Source organism: Panthera tigris, chromosome A1 (genome assembly GCF_018350195.1).
Source record: "Panthera tigris isolate Pti1 chromosome A1, P.tigris_Pti1_mat1.1, whole genome shotgun sequence".
In the NCBI taxonomy this organism is placed as follows: domain Eukaryota; kingdom Metazoa; phylum Chordata; class Mammalia; order Carnivora; family Felidae; genus Panthera; species Panthera tigris.
This window is the reverse complement of record NC_056660.1, coordinates 98,153,155-98,176,372: the sequence shown is the minus strand read 5'-3', so window position 1 is coordinate 98,176,372 and position 23,218 is coordinate 98,153,155. Positions and strand designations below refer to the sequence as shown.

Below are 23,218 nucleotides of genomic sequence, written 5' to 3'. Positions count from 1 at the left end.
GAAGACTTAAAGCAATAGCTTACTGTGTTTGATAGGGAGATTTAGCATCATAAAGGTATCAATTTCCCATAAGTCAATTTACAAATTTAATATGATCCTCACAAAATCAACAATTTCTTTTCTTAAAAAAAATTAAGTTTATTTATTTATTTTGAGAGACAGAGAGAGTAGGGGAGGGGCAGAGAGAGAGGTAGAGAGAGAATCTCAAGCAGGCTGTGCACTGTCAGCCCAGAGCCTGAAGCAGAGCTCGATCTCATGAACTGTGAGGTCATGACCTGAGCCAAAATTCAAGAGTCAGACACTTAACCAACTGAGCCACCCAAGCACCCTCAAATGAACTATTTCTTACAATACAGTGGTGACTCAAAATCATGTATGGAAATTTTTTTTAAGTTAGAAAAAATACCTTTCAATCTATGAAAAAAAGCAACCGTGGGTCATTAACACTTGTACATAATAAAAACCTAAGTTTCAGGAAATAAAACAGGGCAGTATTGGCACATCAATCAACAGGCCAGAAGAAAAGAATAGAAATGTCAAAAGCAGATCTCAAACATATTAAAAATTAACATTTGATAAAGTTATGTCCTACCAGGAAAGATAAAAGTGCCTATTAAATAAATGGTTTGGGTACAAAAGTAAGGTCAGATCTTTAACAGGTTAAATTCCAAATGGTTCCCAGATTTACATGTAAAGAAATGAGTTCATAAAAACTGTGACAAGAAGAAAAAGTGAGAACTGTTCTATAATCCCAATGTAGAAAGTCTTTCTAGGACTCAAAATTCAGAATCCACAAACAATAACAGAATACCTCTACATAGTAAAATCTGCCATACTGAACATCAGAGGATAAATAAATGATAAACTGGGAAAAACACTTACAAGTTACATTGTACCTTATGTGCCTAATACATAAAGAATGAAAAAAAAAAAGAGTTTAAAAAAAAAGTTAAAAGAAGAGAAACAGAAAAATGAGCAAAGGATACAAATAGAGGTTTTATGAGAAAATTAAAAGTCTACAAATGGCTCGTTTTAAAACTTGACAAAAACACAGATTTCACTTACAATAATAGGAAGGCAAATTATAGGTAAACTAAGAGTGCTCATTTTGACAGCACATAGACCAAGAACTGAAGTGATACAGAGAAAATTAGCATTGGCACTATGCAAATATGACATGCATATTCATGCAACATTCCATTTTCAAAAAGCAATACCATTTTTAAGCATTAACTTGACAAAAATCTGTTTTAAAACATACTTGGCAGGTTTGTGGGGAGTAGCACTCTCATTCGTTGCTGGTCAAAGTGTAAGTTGGCATAATCCATATGGAGAAAAATTTTGATGTATTTATCAAAATTATAAGGTATATACACTATATATACCAATTCCACTTCCAGGAAAGTGTCTTCCATGTATGTTCATATACACAGAAAATGATGTAAGCACAAGGTTATGCAGTCTAGCATAGATTCTAACAACGAAGTTTAGAAACAAATTATCTGCTGGTTAGGGACTTTTTAATATATTATGGTATAGTCACACAAGGGAATACGATACACTGCACATGTTGATCTGGAAAGATACGGGAGATAATTTTTTAAGTAAAAACACAAATATGGAAGAATGTGATACCACGGGTATGAAACACAGGAAAAAAATTCATGTGTATTTGCCTTGGCATGCAAAAAACCTATGAGGAAAGACACATAAGAATCTAACACAATAAAATATGTTTTAATGGTGTACTGGGAACTGGGCAAATGAGAAATAAGGTAGGAAGAAGACTTTGCATTGTACAGTTTTTATACTCTTTGATGTTTAGAACATGTGCATGTTATTTTCAAAGTAATGCATTTATAGAAGACTGCTAGGGAATGAAGAGAAAAAGACTTTCTTGTCCTGGGTGAGGAGAACATTCACTGGCAATAGTCATGGCAGTCATTGAAGATGCAGATGTACAAAAGTTTGTGTACCAAAGGAACCTCATGTTTCTGCAGAGGCTCTGATCTTGCTAAGACTGATGGACCCACTACTGTGTAATTATCAAGAAAATATTTACAAGGCTTGATAAGACAGACTCTTGCTGGACCATACTATTGCCCATTACAATTGAAATTAACAAGAAGTTCATTATTTAACATGTCTTGTTGAAAATGACAGAGAATGGCATTGTAGTGCAGGTATCCACTCAGTTGAGAACTATGTATAAAGGACACTGTTAGATTATGAAGCCAGTTCAGTGCTGGGCTCTGCTTTCAAAGAGCTTATATTCTTCAAGGACAAAAATGCCATGTATATAAATACATAGAACTACAGAGAGAGAGTATAAAAGGTTATGAGCAAAATGAAGTGCCATGAGTTTGAGAGGAGATGAAAATGACCACCAGCTGGAGAACAGGAAGAGGAAGATGGAGAGAGATCTGGCATTTAAATGAAGTAACAAAATGTTAATTTCAGCAATTATGACAAGTGTGAAGTGGTATCTCATTGTGGTTTTGATTTGCATTTCTCTGATGATGAGTGATGTTGAGCATCTTTTCATGTGTCTTTTAGCCATCTGGATGTCTTCTTTGGAAAAGTGTCTATTCATGTCTTCTTCCCATTTCTTCACTGGATTATTTGTTTTTCGGGTGTTGAGCTTGGTAAATTCTTTATAGATTTTGGATATTAACCTTGTATCTGATATGTCATTTGCAAATATCTTCTCCCATTCCCTTGGCTGAGGCAAAGAGGTTGCTGCCTATTTTCTCCTCTAGATTTTGAGGTTTTTGGGAATGTTATAAGTCAACAGCTCTGCTCGGAGAGCAGGAGGGCTAAAGGACAACAGGAGGGAGAGTTGTTGAGCCCCAGAGGACAGAGCTCAGCTTGGCAGGGAACAAAGGTGCTGGGAAGCGCCATCTCCTTTGCCCATCCCCCAGCCAAAATCCCAAAGGGAACCAGCTCCCATCACAAACTTGCATGCACCGCGCAAACACCCAACGCTGTGCTTCTGCAGATCCATCCCTCCAATGGTTCTGCCTCCCTCCAGGTGCCACAGGCCCCTCCCAAAGTGGACCACCAAAGGCAAAGTGAGCTGAGCCTATCCCTCCCGCCCCTGTGCACCTTGCGGATACACCCCAGCTAATATGCCAGATCCCATCAAAGCAGCACCACAAGCCTGGCAGTGAGCAAGTAGCCCAGACAGGGGCCACACCACTCCACAGTGAGTCCGGCCCCTGGGAGAGGGGAAGATAAGGTACACACCAGTCTGACTGTGGCCCCAGCGGTGGGCTGGGGGCAGACATCAGGTCTCACTGAGGCCCCGCCCACCAACACAAGTTACTCCAGACAGCACAGGGGAAGAGCCTTGCAGTTCCCCGCCACTCCAGGGACTATCCAAAATGACCAAACAGAAGAATTCTCCTCAAAAGAAACTCCAGGAAGTAGTGACAGCTAACGAACTGATCAAAAATGATTTAAGCAATGTAACAGAAAATGAATTTAAAATAATAGTCATAAAATTAACCTCTGGGCTTGAAAAAAGTATAGAGGACAGCAGACAACTATTCCTACACAGATCAAGGGACTAAGAAACAGTCAGGAAGAGCTAAAAAATGCTATAAATGAGCTGCAAAATAAAATGGAGGTGACCACAGCTCAGACTGAAGAGGCAGAGGAGAGAATAGGTGAATTACAAGATAAAATTATGGAAAAAAGAAGAAGCTGAGAAAAAGAGAGATAAAAAAATCCAGTAGTATGAGGGGAAAATTAGAGAACTAAGTGACATAATTAAATGAAATAATATACGCATAATTGGGATTTCAGAGGAGGAAGAGAGAGGGAAAGGTGCTGAAGGTATACTTGAAGAAATCGTAGCTGAGCACTTCCCTGAACTGGGGAAGGAAAAAGGCATTGAAATCCAAGAGGCACAGAGAACTCCCTTCAGATGTAACTTGAATCGATCTTCTCCATGACATATCATAGTGAAACTGGCAAAATACAAGGATAAAGAGAGAATTCTGAAAGCAGCTAGGGATAAACATGCTCTAACATATAAAGGGAGACTGATAAGACTCGTGACGGATCTGCCTACTGAAACTTGGCAGGTCAGAAAGGAATGGCAGGAAATCTTCAATGTAATGAACAGAAAAAAAATGCAGCCGAGAATCCCTTATCCAGCAAGTCTGTCATTTAGAATAGAAGGAGAGATAAAGGTCTTCCCAAAAAAACAGAAACTGAAGGAATTCATCACCACTACACCAGCCCTACAAGAGATCCTAAGGGGGATTCTGTGAGTGAAATGTTGCAAGGACCACAAAGTACCAGAGACATCACTGCAAGCATGAAACCTACAGACATCACAATGACTCTAAACCCATATCTTGCAATAATAACACTGAATGTAAATGGACTAAATGCTCCAACCAAAAGACATAGGGTATCAGAATGGGTAAAAAACAAGACCCACCTATTTGCTGTCCACAAGAGACTCATTTTAGACCTGAGGACCCCTTCAGATTGAAATTGAGGGGATGGAGAACTATCTATCATGCTACTGGAAGTTAAAAGAAAGCTGGAGTAGCCATACTTATATCAGACAAACTAGACTTTAAATTAAAGGCTATAACAAGAGATGAAGAAGGGCATTATATAATATTTACAGGGTCTATCCATCAGGAAGAGCTAACAATTATAAATGTCTATATGCCGAATACGGGAGTCCCAAATACATAAAACAATTAATCACAAACATAAGCAACCTTATTGATAAGAATGTGGTAATTGCAGGGGACTTTATACTCCACTTACAACATTGGATAGATCATCTAGACACAGGATCAATAAAGAAACAAGGGCCCTGAATGATACTTTGGCTCAGATGGACTTGACAGATATATTTAGAACTCTGCATCCCAAAGCAACTTCCTTTTCGAGTGCACATGGAACCTTCTCCAAAATAGATCACACACTGGGTCACAAAACAGCCCTTCATAAGTATACAAGAATTGAGATCATACCATACATACTTTCAGACCACAATGCGATGAAGCTTGAAATCAACCACAAGAAAAAGTCTGGAAAACCTCCAAAACCATGGAAGTTAAAGAACACCCTACTAACGAATGAGTGGGTCAACCAGGCAATTAGAGAAGAAATTAAAAAATATATGGAAACAAATGAAAATGAAAATACAACAATCCAAATGCTTTGGGATGTGGCGAAGGCAGACCTGAGAGGAAAATACATTGCAATCCAGGCCTATCTCAAGAAACAAGAAAAATCCCAAATAAAAAATCTAAAAGCACACCTAAAGGAAATAGAAGCAGAAAAACAAAGACACCCCAAACCCAGCAGAAGAAGAGAAATAACAAAGATCAGAGCAGAAATGGACAATACAGAATCTAAAAAAACTGTAGAGCAGATCAATGAAACCAAGAGTTGTTTTTTTTTGAAAAAACAAACAAAATTGATAAACCTCTAGCCAGGCTTCTCAAAAAGAAAAGGGATAGGACTCAAATAGATAAATCATGAATGAAAATGGAATTACTACAACCAATCCCTCAGAAATATAAGCAATTATTAGGGAATACTATGAAAAATTATAAGCCAACAAACTGGACAACCTGGAAGAAATGGACAAATTCCTAAACACCCACACACTTCAAAAACTCAAACAGGAAGAAATAGAATGCTTGAACGGACCATAACCAGTGAAGAAATTGGACCAGTTATCAAAAAACTCCCAACAAATAAGAGTCTGGGACCAGATGGCTTCCCTGGGGAATTCTCCCAGACATTTAAAGAAGAGATAATACCTATCCTACTCAAGCTGTTCCAAAAATAGAAAGGGAAGGAAAGCTTCCAGACTCATTCTATGAAGCCAGTATTGCTTTGATTCCTAAACCAGACAGAGACCCAGTAAAAAAAAGAGAACTACAGGCCAATATCCCTGATGAATATAGATGCAAAAATTCTCAATAAGATACTAGCAAATCGAATTCAACAGCATATAAAAAGAATTATTCACCATGATCAAGTGCGATTCATTCCTGGGCTGCAGGACTGGTTCAACATTTGCAAATCAATCAATGTGATACATCACATTAATAAAAGAAAAGATAAGAACCATAGGATCCTGTCAATCGATGCAGAAAAAGCATTTGACAAGATTCAGCATCCTTTCTTAATAAAAACCCTCGAGAAAGTCGGGATAGAAGGAACATACTTAAAGATCATAAAAGCCATTTATGCAAATCCCACAGCTATTATCATCCTCAATGGGGAGAAACTGAGAGCTTTCTCCCTGAGATCAGGAACACGACAGGGATGTCCACTCTCACCTCTGTTGTTTAGCAAAGTGTTGGAAGTGCTAGCTTCAGCAATCAGACAACAAAAGGAAATCAAAGACATCAAAATTGGCAAAGAGGAAATCAAGCTTTCACTTTTTGCAGATGACATGATATTATACATGGAAAACCTGATAGACTCCACCAAAAGTCTGCTACAACTGATACATGAATTCAGCAAAGTCGCAGGATACAAAAGCAATGTACAGAAAGCAGTTGTATTCTTATACACTAATAATGAAGCAGCAGAAAGACAAATAAACTGATCCCATTCACAATTGCACCAAGAAGCATAAAATACCTAGGAATGAACCTAACCAAAGATGTAAAAGATCTGTATGCTGAAAACTATAGAAAGCTTATGAAGGAAATTGAAGAAGATACAAAGAAATGGAAAAACATTCCATGCTCATGGATCAGAAGAATAAATATTTTAAAATGTCAATACTACCCAAAGCTATTTACACATTCAATGCAATCCCAATCAAAATTGCACCAGCATTCTTCTCAAAGCTAGAACAAGCAATCCTAAAATATGTATGGAACCACAAAAGACCCCGAATAGTGAAAGTAATATTGAAGAGGAAGACCAAAGCAGGAGGCATCACAATCCCAGACTTTAGCCTCTACTACAAAACTGTAATCATCAAGACAGCATGGTATTCGCACAAAAACAGATACATAGACCAATGGAATAGAATAGAAACCCAAGAATTAGACCCATAAAAGCATGGCCAACTAATCTTTGACAAAGCAGGAAAGAATATCCAATGGAAAAAAAGACAGTCTCTTTAACAAATGGTGCTGGGAGAACTGGACAGCAACGTGCAGAAGGATGAAACTAGACCACTTTCTTACACCATTCACAAAAACAAACTCAACATGGATAAAGGACCTGAATGTGAGACAGGAAACCACCAAAACCCTAGAGGAGAAAGCAGGAAAAAACCTCTCTGACCTCAGCTACAGCAATTTCTTACTTGACACATCCCCAAAAGAAAGGGAATTAAAAGCAAAAATCAACTATTGGAACCTCATGAAGATAAAAAGCTTCTGCACAGCAAAGGAGACAATCAACAAACTCAAAGGCAACCAATGGAATGGGAAAAGATATTTGCAAATGACATATCAGACAAAGGGCTAGCATCCAAAATCTATAAAGAGCTCACCAAACTCCACACCTGAAAAACAAATTATCCAGTGAAGAAATGGGTAGAAAACATGAATAGACACTTCTCTAAAGAAGACATCTGGATGGCCATCAGGCACATGAAAAGATGCTCAACGTCGCTCCTCATCAGGTAAATACAAATCAAAACCACACTCAGATACCACCTCATGCCCATCAGAGTGGCTAAAATGAACAAATCAGGAGACTATAGATGCTGGAGAGGATGTGGAGAAACAGGAACCCTCTTGCACTGTTGGTGGGAATGCAAACTGGTGCAGCCGCTCTGGAAAACAGTGTGGAGGTTCCTCAAAAAATTAAAAATAGACCTACCCTATGACCCAGCAATAGCACTGCTAGGAATTTACCCAAGGGATACAGGAATACTGATGCATAGGGCCACTTGTACCCCAATGTTGATAGCAGCACTCTCAACAATAGCCAAATTATGGAAAGAGCCTAAATGTCCATCAACTGATGAATGGATAAAGAAATTGTGGTTTATATACACAATGTAATACTACGTGGCAACGAGAAAGAATGAACTATGGCCTTTTGTAGCAACGGGGATGGAACTGGAGAGTGTTATGCTAAGTGAAATAAGTCATACAGAGAAGGACAGATTCCATACGTTTTCACTCCTATGTGGATCCTGAGAAACTTAACAGAATACCATGGGGGAGGGGAAGGAAAAAAAAAGTTAGAGAGGGAGGGAGCCAAACCATAAGAGACTCCTAAATACTGAGAACAAACTGAGGGTTTATGGGGAGGGTGGGAGGGAAGGGTGGGTAGGTGATGGGTATTGAGGAGGGCACCTGTTGGGATGAGCAAAGGGTGATGTATGGAAACCAATTTGACAATAAATTTCATATTTTAAAAAAAAAGAAAAAAATGATGTTTGATAGTGCAATAAAGTAAAGCACAATTTAAAAAAAAGTTTTTGATGGTTTTCTGTCTCACACGTAGGTCTTTCATCCATTTTGAATTTGTTTTTGTTTATGGTGTAAGAAAGTGGTCCAGGCTCATTCTTCTGAATGTTGCTGCCCAGTTTTCCCAACACCATTTGCTGAAGAGACTGTCTTTTTTCCATTGGATACTCTTTCCTACTTGGTCAAAGATTAGTTGGCCATACATTTGTGCATCTATTTCTGGGTTTCCGTATTCTGGTCCAGTGATCTACATGTCTGTTTTTGTGTGAGTACCATACTGTCTTGATGATTACAGCTTTGTAATACAGCTTAAAGTCCAGAATTGTGACGCCTCCAGCTTTGGTTTTCTATTTCAGGATTTCTTTGACTATTTGGGGTCTTTTGTGCTTCTACACAAATTTTAGGATTGATTTTTCTAGCTCTGTGAAGAATGCTTGTGTTATTTCGATAGGGATTTCATTGAATGTATAGATTGCTTTGGTAACATAGACATTTTAAGAATATTTGTTCTTCAAATCCATGGACGTGGAATGTTCTTCCATTTCGTTATGCCTTCTTCAATTTCTTTCATAAGGTTTCTACAGTTTTCAGCATACAGATCTTTAACCTCTTCAGTAAGGTTTATTCAAAGGTATCAAAACAATTCAGAAAACAGCAGATGTTGGCAAAGATATGGAGAAAGGGGTACCCTTTTACACTGTTGGTAGGAATGTAAACTTGCACAGCTACTTTAAAAAATAGTATGAAGATTCCTAAAAAAATTAAAAATAGAACTACCCAATGACCCAGAAATTGCACTACTAGGTACTTATCCATAGGATACAAAAATGTTGATTCAAAGGGGAATATGCACCCCAATATTTTTAACATTGCCAATAATCAACTATAGCCAATCAACAATATCCAAATTATTAATAATAAACAATAGCCAAATTATGGAAAGAGTCCAAATCAACTTATGGATGGATAAAGAAGATGTGGTGTGTATATACATATATATATATATATATATATATATATATATATATGTATATACACACATACATATATATATATATATATACATGTGTATATATATATGTATACATATATATACGTATATATATATATGTATACATATATATATATATATATATATATATATATATATATGATGTGGTATGAATCAAAAGAACATGTGGTATATATCAAAAAGAATCAAATCTTGCCACTTGCAACAATGTGGATGGAACTAGAGTGTATTGTGCTACACAAAATATGTGAGGCAGAGAAAGACAAATACCACATGACTTTACATATGTGGGTTTAAGACACAAAACAGATGAACATAGGGAAAGAAGAGAAAAAATAAGTTAGCAACAGAGAGGGAGACAAATAAAGAGACTTTTAAAGATGGAGAACAAACTAAGGGTTGCTGCAGGGGAGATGGGTGGGGAAATGGGTAAATGAGTGATGGGCATTAAGGAGGGCACTTGTTGGGATGAGCACTGTGTGTAATATATAAGTGATGAATCACTGGATTCTATTCCTGAAACCAGTACTACACTGTCTATAACTAGAATTTAAATAAGTGAATTTTTAAAAGTAAAATAAATAAAATAAAAATGCACCCGACCAAAAGACCCACAAAGCCAAAACTATTTACTATTTTTAGCCCTTTAGAGAAAAGATTGTAGCACTGCTTCAGTCCATTATGACCCCAAACTTTTTTTTCAGAACTGTCCTGACCCAATCTTTATTTTGAGACAAAATCTGTCATCAGAAATTTCAAACTAGCAAGTGATTTATGGAATCAGAAAATTATTTGCTTTATAAAAGGATTCATCACAGAATTTATACAAATAAATTCTAGTTCGTCTGAAAAAAAAAAAGAAGTAAAAAGGCCAAATGATCTGTGAGTGAAATAGCATTTCAGGTAAACAGTACGACATAAAGACAGGAAAAGTAAAAGAGGGCAGGGAGAAGGAAGAACATATAGTTCGACAGGCGTATGAATAGGATATTTGATGATATATCCAATGAGGGAGAGTATCCAAAATATATACGGAAGTTACACAACTTAACACCAAACCTCCCAAAAAATTCCAATTAAAAAATGGGCAGAAGATACAAACAGACATTTCTCCAAAGACATCCAGATGGCCAAGAGAGAGATGAAAAAAACGCTCAACATCAGAAAAACTCAAATCAAAACCACAATGAGATATCACCTCCCACCTATCAGAATAGCTAAAATAAAAGATACAAGAAACAATAAGCATGGATGAGGATATGGAGAAATAGGAATCCTCATGCACTGTTGGTAGGAAGGCAAAATGGTGTAGCTGCTGTGGAAAATCCTATGGAGGTTTCTCAAAAAATTAAGAATAGATTTACCATATGATCCAGTAATTCCGCTACTGGGTATTTACCCCAAGAATATGAAAACACTAATTTGAAAAGATACATGCACCTCTATGTTTACCTCAGCATTATTTACAATAGTCAAAATATGGAAGCAACCTAAGTGTCCAATGACAGATGAATGGATAAAAAAGTGCAGGGTGTGTGTGTGTGTGTGTGTGTGTGTGTGTGTTTAATGATTATTCAGCCATAAAAGAAAAGTATGAAATCTTTCCAATTGAAACAACATGGATAGATCTAGAAGGTGTAATGCTAAGTGAAAAAAGTCAGAGAAAGACAAATGCCATATGATTGCACTCATATGTAAAATTTAAGCAACAAATGAAGAAAGGAAAAAAGAGACAAAGGGAAACAGACTCTTAACTATAGAGAACAAACAGATGGTCACCAGAGGGGATGTGGGTGGGGGGACAGCTACAACAGGTGAAGATGAGCACGGAATAATATACAGAATTGTCGGATCACTCTATTGTACACCTGAAACTAATATAACACTGTATGTGAATCATGCTGGAATTTAAAAAAAATTAATTTAAAAAGAATATGGTATTTGTAAAGTAGAATCACTAAGCCCAGGTTTATAGGGCCCTGAACTGAAGGCTAAAGATTTTGGGTTTTACTTCATGAAACCGGGAAGGTCTAGAAGTTCAGGAGAAAAGGGATAACAGCTGTCCAAACAGCCCCTTAGCAAGGCTGACATGCATCAACTTTGCAGGATGGATTGGAGGAGATGGTTGTTCACGGGGAAAGGAGAACAAGTAAGAAGGCACTGGAAAACTCTCAGCGAGACCATTAGAATCATATGGAGAGTATAAGGTAACAGATATATGGGATCATGTGGAGGTGTGAGGAAAATAATAGGGACTCAGTAAATATCTGCTGTATAAATGGATGAATAAATAAATGAATGAGGCCAGACAGATGGAAGCAAAAAGCAAGGAACTAAGTTCTATTCCTATTCCTGACTCAAGTTATTAGTCAACTTGAAGCAAGTTCTCTCTCCAGAGTTTCTTCCAGCCTGACACCCTTACAGGAAAGGTAGAATCAACAACCTGTTCCAGGATGGGGAAAGGAACAGTCTTGGCTTTCTTGTTAAAGCTTCTGCTCTCCCCTGGTAGTTTCTCTAATTAAGCAAGGTGAGAGTACTTTGCAGAAAGGCTGTGGCTTCAGATGTGTGCATACCACAAATTCTCTGTTGCCTTAGAAGGGATTTGATCTAGCTCTTTTTCTTATAGCCATGGACTACTAATGACTAGACAGGTATTTTAGACCAAATCAGGAAATGCAGGTCAGGATAAAAGACAATCTATCTGGTTCCCCTGTGACTACACAATTTAATCCTGGACGTTCTTCATATATGAATGGGGAAAACAGATGTCTGAGGAAGGAAGAGAAGAAAGAAGGGTGTGAATAGCACTGCTAGGAATTTACCCAAGGGATACAGGAGTGCTGATGCATAGGGCCACTTGTACCCCAATGTTGATAGCAGCACTCTCAACAATAGCCAAATTATGGAAAGAGCCTAAATGTCCATCAACTGGTGAATGGATAAAGAAATTGTGGTTTATATACACAATGGAATACTACGTGGCAATGAGAAAAAATGAAATATAGCCCTTTGTAGCAACGTGGGTGGAACTGGAGGGTGTTATGCTAAGTGAAATAAGCCATATAGAGAAAGACAGATACCATATGTTTTCACTGTAATGTGGATCCTGAGAAACTTAACAGAAGACCATGGGGGAGGGGAGGAAAAAAAAAGTTAGAGAGGAAGGGAGCCAAACCATAAGAGACTCTTAAAAACTGAGAACAATCTGAGGGTTGATGGGGAGTTGGGGGGAGGGGAGTGGGTGATGGGCATTGAGGAGGGCACCTGTTGGGATGAGCAGTGGGTTTTGTATGGAAACAAATTTGACAATAAATTTCATATTTAAAATTTATTAAAATAATAAAATAAAATTTATTAAAATAAATAAATAAATAAAATAATAAAATTTATTAAAATAACAATTAAAATAAAATAAATTAAAATAATTTGCACATATGTTAAAAAAATAAAGCAACAATCAAAAATTGCTTCAATAAAAAATTACAACTATGTTATTGGATCAGATTTACATTTTTTACACTATCATTAAAACTTTTTTCAAAAATTAAAAAAAAAAGGAAGGAAGCATGAGAAAGAGGAAGGAGGGAAGAAGGAAGAACAAAAAAATTAAGGAAATTAAGGAGGGAAGAAGGAAGAACAAAAAAATTAAGGAATTAAGGAATTAAGAAAAAATTAAGGAAATTAAGAACAAAAAAATTAAGGAAAAAAAAAAGAAACAAAGGAAGGTGGGGAAAAAAAGAAAGAAGGAAAAAAAGCAGGAAAAAGTAGCTGTTTTTATTTCTTTGAAATTTCCCTTTTAGAAGACTTATTGATATTTACCCCTGACAATCAAATGAAGTCAGCACTACCATTTTTAATTTTATAGATGAATCACCTAGATAATGATGATCACTATTATTATTATTACCATTGTTTTTATTACTCGATCTCAAGTCTTCTTATAAATTCACTCCCTTAGGCAGCAGGTCACTGTGTAATAAAATTGCTTATGACAAGGAAATGCAATTACTGTGGGAACGTGGACTGCTTGGGAAAAGACAATTTAGCTGATAATACAATTTACCTTTCCTTTTTAATTCAACTGATACTGCTATGGGGGAACTGTGCTTTTAGCAGTCAATGTCACATCCAGTTTCTATGGAAATTGTAGACTGCTGTCATTGGATAAAGTCAATGATGCCATGGGAACAACATCCCTGAAAATGGCAAGCTTCTTCTCCAAAGGTGTGATTTGCCTTCTTCCTGAAAGGTGACAGAATCCACTGGCAACTTCACATTTTCTCCACATATAAACACACCCTGAATTATCCATGCTACAGTTCTTTTCAAAATTATTGCAAAGAATTACATACCCAAATAATTATTTTCAATTAAAGGAAGAAGAGAAAGGAAAATAATCTAATAATAAATATGGGGACAGACTGTCTTCATCTACACTTAGCCATTGCAACCACACCTAATGTATAGATATGCTCCCTTTCCTTTTTTTTTTTTTTTTACTTGTTTAATGTGTATTTTTGACAGAGAGAGAGAGAGAGAGAGAGAGAGAGAGAGAGGCAGAGAGAGAGGGAGACAGAGAATCTGAAGCAGGCCCTGCACTGTCAGCACAAAGCTCAACCTGGGTCTTGAATCCACAAACCGTGAGATCATGACCTGGGCTGACATCAGACACTCAACTGACTGAGCCACTCATCAAGTGCCCCACCCTTTTTTTTTTTTTTTTTTATTTGAGAGAGTGAGTGAGCAGAGGAGAAGGGCAGGGGGACAGAGAGAATTTTAAGCAGGCTACACACTCAGTGCTGAGTCCAATATGGGGGCACCATCTCACGGCCCTGGTATCATGACCTGAGCCAAAATCAAGAGTCAGACACTCAACCAAGCCATCCAGGCACCCCTAGATGTGTTCCTTATTTGGACTTTCCTCCCCTTAATATACGAATGTCCTAGTCAGGCAAAGAAACCCTCCCTTCCACTCCATACTTTTCCACATATATTTGCCACTCCACCCCACAGTGAGATTCCACGATGTTAAGAATTACTGGTTTCTCGCAGACATCTTACCTTCAATTTGCAACTGGCCACTGCTTGCAGGGGTTACAGCAGACAAAGACTGTATGATGAGGGATCAAGAGGAAAGAAGCACTTCCTTATTGAAATATTTGGTGTGCAACTTCACCCAAAATTTCATTCTAAATTCATACTTTGAATTCTTTCACAATGCATCATCCACTTGTATAACCATGGTAATTAGGCAAACTGGATGGGCTCTCAGAGAGCTGAAAGTTGGTATGTGATGATGTCCTGGGGTATTAACAGGAAATATCTTATAGTTATCCAAGTCTGTAAATATCCTCAATAAAAGGAGGAGGAGGAGGAGGAGGAGGAGGAGGAGGAGGAGGAGGAGGAGACAGACAAGAAATCAGATGCAGGGACCTTGAAGGCAAATGGAGTCCTATGTCTTCCTCTAGGACTCCACCCTTCCTTCAGTCTCCATTTTTCTTGCTGGCGATCTAATATTAACAGGAGACACATGTATCAGAGTACTGCGCATGGGCACCTGGATGGCTCAGTCAGTTAAGCTACCTACTCTTGATATCTACTCAGGTCATGATCTCACAGTTTCATGAGTTCGAGCACCCAATCCAGCTCTACATGCTGAATGCGCATGGAACCTGCTTGGGATTCTCTTTATCCTTCGTTTTCTGGCCACCCTTGCTTGCACACATGCTCTCTTTCCCTTTTTCAGAATAAACTTAAAAAACGTATTGCACAGCAAAACACTGCTTGAATCTGGATGATAAAATTAAATGAGGTTTTTTTTGTGTGTGTGGGGTGAGGGTGGGTAATGTTAATGGATACTATGGAAAAGCTAACGCCCTTTAAGCTACCCCTTAATACAATTACTGCTTCTTTGACCACCATCTTGCCATTTTATAAGGTGGATCTGAGCTCCATTTTGATCTGATTTTTAAAAATTTAAAATAAAGCTTGAATCATTTAACTTTCCTCAGATATGATGCAAAGGAAATAAGCCATGAGTTAAACAAATTAATCTTTCACAAACATAAGACTCTTTATGCTTCACTGTTGGGTCCAGTGGGGCTCTTAGCATGCTTTGGATTGACTTGTATTTTGGTGCCTGCCTGTCTCAAGAATGCTAATTCTGTTTGATGAGCTTATTTTTTAATTTATTTAATATGAAATTCATTTTAAAATTGGTTTCCATACAACACCCTTTGCTCATCCCAACAGGTGCCCTCCTCAATACCCATCACCCACTCCCCTCCTTCCCACACCCCATCAACCCTCAGATTGTTCTCAGTTTTTAAGAGTCTCTTATGGTTTGGCTCCCTCCCTAATTTTTTTTCTCCTTCCCCTCCCCCATGGTCTTCTGTTAAGTTTCTCAGGATCCACATTACAGTGAAAACATATGGTATCTTTCTCTCTATGACTTATTTCACTTAGCATCACACTCTCCAGTTCCATCCATGTTGCTACAAAGGGCCATATTTCATTCTTTCTCATTGCCACATAGTACTCCATTGTGTATATAAACCACAATTTCTTTATCCATTCATCAGTTGATGGACATTTAGGCTCTTTCCATAATTTGGCTATTGTTGAGAGTGCTGCTATCAACATTGGGGTACAAGTGGCCCTATGCATCAGTACTCCTGTATCCCTTGGGTAAATTCCTAGCAGTGCTATTGCTGGGTCATAGGGTAGGTCTATTTTTAATTTTTTGAGGAACCTCCACACTGTTTTCCAGAGTGGCTGCACCAGTTTGCATTCCCACCAACAGTGCAAGAGGGTTCCTGTTTCTCCACATCCTCTCCAGCATCTATAGTCTCCTGATTTGTTCATTTTAGCCACTCTGATGGGCATGAGGTGGTATCTGAGTGTGGTTTTGATTTGTATTTACCTGATGAGGAGCGACGTTGAGCATCTTTTCATGTGCCTGATGGCCATCCGGATGTCTTCTTTAGAGAAGTGTCTATTCATGTTTTCTACCCATTTCTTCACTGGATTATTTGTTTTTCGGGTGTGGAGTTTGGTGAGCTCATTATAGATTTTAGATACTAGCCCTTTGTCTGATATGTCATTTGCAAATATCTTTTCCCATTCCGTTGGCTGCCTTTTATTGTTGATTGTCTCCTTTGCTGTGCAGAAGATTTTTATGTTCATGAGGTCCCAATAGTTGATTTTTGCTTTTAATTCCCTTTCCTTTGGGGATGTGTCAAGTAAGAAATTGCTGTAGCTGAGGTCAGAGAGGTTTTTTCCTGCTTTCTCCTCTAGGGTTTTGGTGGCTTCCTGTCTCACATTCAGGTCCTTTATCCATGTTGAGTTTATTTTTGTGAATGGTGTAAGAAAGTGGTCTAATTTCATCCTTCTGCATGTTGCTGTCCAGTTCTCCCAGCACCATTTGTTAAAGAGACTGTCTTTTTTCCATTTGGATATTCTTTCCTGCTTTGTCAAAGATTAGTTGGCCATACTTTTGTGGGTCTAATTCTTGGGTTTCTATTCTATTCCATTGGTCTATGTGTCTGTTTTTGTGCGAATACCATGCTGTCTTGATGATTACAGTTTTGTAGTAGAGGCTAAAGTCTGGGATTGTGATGCCTCCTGCTTTGGTCTTCCTCTTCAATATTACTTTGGCTATTCGGGGTATTTTGTGGTTCCATACGAATTTTAGGATTGCTTGTTCTAGCTTCGAGAAGAATGCTGGTGCAATTTTGATTGGGATTGCATTGAATGTGTAGATAGCTTTGGGTAGTATTGACATTTTAACAATATTTATTTTTCTAATCCATGAGCATGGAATGTTTTTCCATTTCTTTGTATCTTCTTCAATTTCCTTCATAAGCTTTCTATAGTTTTCGGCATACAGATCTTTTACATCTTTGGTTAGGTTTATTCCTAGGTATTTTATGCTTCTTGGTGCAATTGTGAATGGGATCAGTTTCTTTATTTGTCTTTCTGTTGCTTCATTATTAGTGTATAAGAATGCAACTGCTTTCTGTACATTGCTTTTGTATCCTGCGACTTTGCTGAATTCATGTATCAGTTCTAGCAGAGTTTTGGTGGAGTCTATCGGGTTTTCCACGAATAATATCATGTTACCTGCAAAAAGTGAAAGCTTGACTTCCTCTTTGCCAATTTTGATGCCTTTGATTTCCTTTTGTTGTCTGATTGCTGATGCTAGCACTTCCAACACTCTGTTAAACAACAGCGGTGAGAGTGGACATCCCTGTCTTGTTCCTGACCTTAGGGGAAAGCTCTCAGTTTTTCCCCATTGAGGATGATAATAGCTGTGGGATTTGCATAAATGGCTTTTATGATCTTTAAGTATGTTCCTTCTATCCCGACTTTCTCGAGGGTTTTTATTAAGAAAGGGTGCTGAATCTTGTCAAATGCTTTTTCTGCATCGATTGACAGGATCCTATGGTTCTTATCTTTTCTTTTATTAATGTGATGTATCACATTGATTGATTTGCAAATGTTGAACCAGTCCTGCAGCCCAGGAATGAATCGCACTTGATCATGGTGAATAATTCTTTTTATATGCTGTTGAATTCGATTTGCTAGTATGTTATTGAGAATTTTTGCATCCATATTAATCAGGGATATTGGCCTGTAGCTCTCTTTTTTTGCTGGGTCTCTGTCTGGTTTGGCGATCAAAGTAATGCTGGCTTCATAGAATGAGTCTGGAAGTTTTCCTTCCCTTTCTATTTTTTGGAGCAGCTTGAGAAGGATAGGTAATATCTCTGCTTTAAATGTCTGGTAGAATTCCCCAGGGAAGCCATCTGGTCCCGGACTCTTATTTGTTGGGAGATTTTTGATAACTGATTCCATTTCTTTGCTGGTTATGGGGTTGTTCACGTTGTCTGTTTCTTCCTGTTTGAGTTTTAGAAGTGGGTAGGTGCTTAGGAATTTGTCTATTTCTTCCAGGTTGTCCAGAATGGGTCAACCAGGCAATTAGAGAAGAAATTAAAAAAATATATGGAAACAAATGAAAATGAAAATACAACAATCCAAATGCTTTGGGATGCAGTGAAGGCAGTCCCGAGAGGAAAATACATTGCAATCCAGGCCTAACTCAAGAAACAAGAAAAATCCCAAATACAAAATCTAACAGCACACCTAAAGTAAACAGAAGCAGAACAGCACAGACACCCCACACCCACCAGCAGAAGAAAAATAATAAAGATCGGAGCAGAAATAAACAATATAGAATCTAAAAAAGTGCAGAGCAGATCAGTGAAACCAAGAGTTAGTTTTTTGAAAAAATAAACAACATTGATAACACTCTAGCCAGGCTTCTCAAAAAGAAAAGGGAGATGACCCAAATAGATAAAATCACGAATGAAAATGGAATTATGGGGCATGTGGGTGGCTCAGTCGGTAAGCATCAGACTTCGGCTCAGGCCATGATCTCACAGTCTGTGTGTTTGAGCCCTGCATCAGGCTCTGTACTGACAGCTCAGAGCCTGGAGCTGCTTTGGATTCTCTGTGCGTGTGTCTCTCTCTCTGCCCCTCCCCTACTCATACTCTGTCTCTCTCTCTCAAAAATAAAAAAACATTAAAAAAATAAAAATAAAATAAAATGGAATTATTACAACCAATCTTTCAGAAATACAAGCAATTAACAGGGAATACTATGAAAAATTATATGCCAACAAACTGGGCAACCTGGAAGAAATTGATGAGTTTATTATTCTATTTTCCAATGTGAAGAAACTCAAGGGGATAAAACTCCTTTGGGTAATCTGTTAAGTGTGGTGATCTCTTCTGGTATCTCAAGTGTGTGTATGAGAGACTACTGCCCCAAAGTGAATGTGTCATATGGCCATGGGCCACTCTAGGCAGGAGTTTATGATAAAGACCAGGGTTAACACAGTTAAGGCAGGGTGTAGGACCCAGACAAACTAAGGATAGTTATAAATCAAGTGTCGTGCGGATTCAAACACCGAGAGTCAATAACCCCCAGACTTCCCCATCAAGTGCTCTAGCTGCTGTTCATAGGAACATGGGTTTTACTGAATACCTATTCTGCTTGTATTGAGGCCAATTTTGATGCCCTTCTGGAGTTGTGCATAACTTGGAGTTTTATCCTAAAACCCTTTTTTAATTTTTGTCAGAAGATAAAATGTATTTGTTGCTTGACAGAGTAGGCTATGTTTCCTGCCACTTCAGTGACACCAGGGTATATCAATGGCTTACCATTAGCACATGTATCTTCTATGGATTTCTTCTATCTCCAAAGGGCATCAACACTATGTAGAGCCCAGTTAAAAGCCCCTTCTCAAACCTTATCTCAGAAAGAGACAGATATGAGTGAACAACAACACTAGGAAACAATCCACCTCCACCTGGTTCCCAATTTAAACCATAATATCTTTGATGCTGCTTCATCAAAGCTGTATTGGCCTTGACATGTAAGCCTCCCTAGGTGGTAGTCTTGGGTGGATAAAAAGGCTAATCACACTGCTCTTCTGGAAAGAAAAATGGGAGCGCTATGTAGTGCCAGTCCATGTATCATCGCTATTTTCAGGACAAGTGAAATGTCAAGGCTAAAATACCCTCCAGCTATCTATAAAATAACGTAAGCCAGATCATGGCAGAGTTTTGAAATATTATTCAATTGATTTTTTCCATCAGAAAAAAACTAAAAAAATGTATTTTTCTGCTCCACATTTATCAAAAAGGGTGCTGAATTAAAGGTAAAAATATGGAAGCAGTCTGGTATCCTGTCAAATTTAATCTATGTGCAACAGTCCGATCCATCCCACAGAAATACATTGTACTGAAAATGGAAGGCTAGTTCAGTAAGATGCTTGATTCTTCTTCCTTTAACACTTATATTTCTCTGTGTACTTGCATAGTTGAAACTAGAGAGAGTGTTTAATACGTTTGGCTACCGTGACTCCTGTAAAGTAACTCTTCTGTTCACAAAATGGACAACTCCTGCAGATTAAGGATATTTTATTTCAATTTTTCCTACTTTAATGAACTTTTAAAAGACATACATTCTTCTGTAGTACCTACATTTAAGGAAATTGAAATGCAGATATATATGGATAGAACTACTTTTGGACAAATTAGTTGAGTCCCAAGTGCTAACAGTTATTGTTTTAACAGATGGTAGAATTATGAATAAAATTTCCTTTTCTTTACCTATGTGTTTAAGAACATCACATATTTTATTTTTATATCATTTTAATCATAGAAAAATGCATAGGCTTTTGTTACCAATACACATTTTGAATGGTGGTAGTGCTCTGCAATTTGAAATGATTTATTTTCTCAGTCAACATTTAATTAACATGCCTCCTTGATATCAGCTACTTGTATAGGTTTTGAGAGCATAATGAGAAATAAAACATCCTATCTACCTCCATTAAACTCCCAATCTGTAAGGACTGGCCTAAGATTTCTTTCATGAACACTTTTTATAAAAAGTCTGTCATATAGTTTTTAAAAAGTCATTTAAAACCATAACAAATTGGCACCAAACAAAGAAAAAGACTTTAGCACATCTTGAAGAATTTTACCCTGTATGTTCACATACGTAAACAGGACCAAAAAAAGAGGCTCAAGCTTTATACAGATTGTGTGAAAATAATTCTGAAAAGATTTTCACATCAATGGTATTCATACATCTTCTACATTCACCAGTCTGGCACCAAAAGGTTCGCAAAACACGCCAACCTAGACAACTAACCTGTCACTTCTACTTCCCAAGATACCAGGTTCATAAGATGCAGCGAATGGTTCAGCCCTTTATATCCAGAAACTACAGAAGAGAAAGCAAATAGTGGGAATGGTCTCAACTTCTTTCTTTTTTTCCTTCTCCACTGTATGATCCCCACTCCCCACTCATTATCTGGTATCAGCACTCAGAACCTTCATTTAGAAAATACAGCCTGGTTGTCTCAGTCGGTTGAGTGTCCAACTTAGGCTCAGGACATGATCTCGTGGTTCCTGAGTTCAAACCCCATGTCAGGCTCTGTGCTGACAGCTCAGAGCCTGGTGCCTGCTTCAGATTCTGTGTCTCCCTCTCTCCCTGCCCCTCCCCCACTTGCACGTACTCTCTCTCTCCCTCTCTCTAAAATAAACATTAAAAAAATACTTACAAATATTACTAAAAAGCAAAAACATATCTTACCAAATTGAGACCCCTGAGAGTAGTCAACAACTATCTATATTGCTATGTGAAAAAATAAACAGAGCTGGATATCAGGATATAATCATGTAAATTAGAGTACCTAGATAAACTCACAAGTTCTCTTTGTTTCTTCCACATTAACATGAAGTTCTCTTCTTTCCAAAAATGATTACATTTCCAGTTAAAAAAAAAAGAAAAGAAAAGAAACTGTTCTGTTGGAAGGAACCTGACTGATTGAGTATATCCAATGCACACTTGCCTGGCTTGTAATGAGGAAATTGAAATCCAGAGAGATTAATCTCAGAGCTGGCAAAGTTCTCCAAGCCTGCCTCTACTGTGATGCTTTTCCAGTAAACCAAATTCTTAGCATCACATTAGAGTGTGCAAAGGCATATTTACCTCAAACCTACTGAAACAAGCTCTCCTCTAAGGAGAAAGGCCTAGCACATTTCAATGACTGAATATATAAAACTGCATTAGAGAGTGCTCCTCCAAATTGTATATGGTTCAGAATTCTTAAAACCTGGATCAGCTCCTACTGAGAAAGACATAGCAGAGAGTTTCATATTGTTGTAACTTATGAAGTCTTGATTGGAGCTGACTAGATGGCAGGGCATTTTTTGGCAAAGGTCCAACCAATTAAAAGAGTCTAGACTAGGGCACCTGGGTGCTCAGTTGGCTAAGCATCCAGTCTTGATTTAGGCTCTGGTCATGATCTCATGGTTCAGGAGTTGAAGCTCCGCATCAGACCCTGCGCTGACAGCATGAAGCCTGTTTGGGATTCTCTCACTCTCCTTCTCTCCCTGACCCTCCCCTGTGCGCTTTCTCTCTAAAAATAAACAAACAAACATTAAAAAAAAAAAAGAGTATTGACTTTAGAAGGCCTTGGTCATCTTTGCCAGTCACCACTAGGTGACCTTGAAAGGTTTACCTAATAATTTACCTTAAAAAAAAAGTCTAGCCTGGATTATTAAGGACTTCTTTTTAAAGTGTTGATTTCAAGGGATTCTCATTAGTTTTCAATCACAGTTTCTTCCTGTTTAATAGGAATGCATTGCTTACTACCAGTCATTTAAAAAAACAAAAACAAAAACAAAAAACCAAAAAACTAGTATCAGAATAACTTCAGAATTGACATATTTCCAAGTTGATTTAAATAAAAACACTAATTTATAATATATAGGGTAAAATACATAGGTAATAAGCCTATATGTCAAGATTAAGGGTTTCTGTCATATTTAGATATTTTTTTTATCATATTGAAACAAATTTTGATGTATGTACAAAGGAGAAGAATTACAAAGAAAACAGTTCTTCCTGTTTATTTCATTTTCTGGAATTTCTCTTTGTTCATGTGAGAGAAAACCCAGAGGCCTTTGTTAAAAAAGAAATTCTGAAACACTGTTCTATAACCAAGATAAAAATATCTGCCTTCTCAACTGTCTATACTTAACATTTTAGTTCCATGATTGATAATGTGCATTAATAATGAACCCTTCTGGATTTAGCACATCATGGTGTGATCAGAGTGTACTATCAACAAAACAAGACAACATGAAGAAGAGTTTGCCCACCCGCCTTGATGTCAAATTTTGAAACCATGAACTACAAAAC

At 37.6% G+C, this 23,218-nt stretch overlaps 1 long non-coding RNA gene and 1 other non-coding gene across 2 annotated transcripts in view; one reads left to right on the top strand and one right to left on the bottom strand.

The window, feature by feature from the left end:
• LOC122231262 overlaps positions 1-23,218 on the bottom strand; it is a 261,729-nt gene that overhangs the window by 78,801 nt on the left and 159,710 nt on the right. The gene's annotated exons all lie outside the window — the stretch shown is intronic.
• LOC122232314 lies at positions 1,100-1,207 on the top strand. The gene has a single exon (XR_006209647.1). It is a non-coding gene; the product is annotated as a U6 spliceosomal RNA (small nuclear RNA).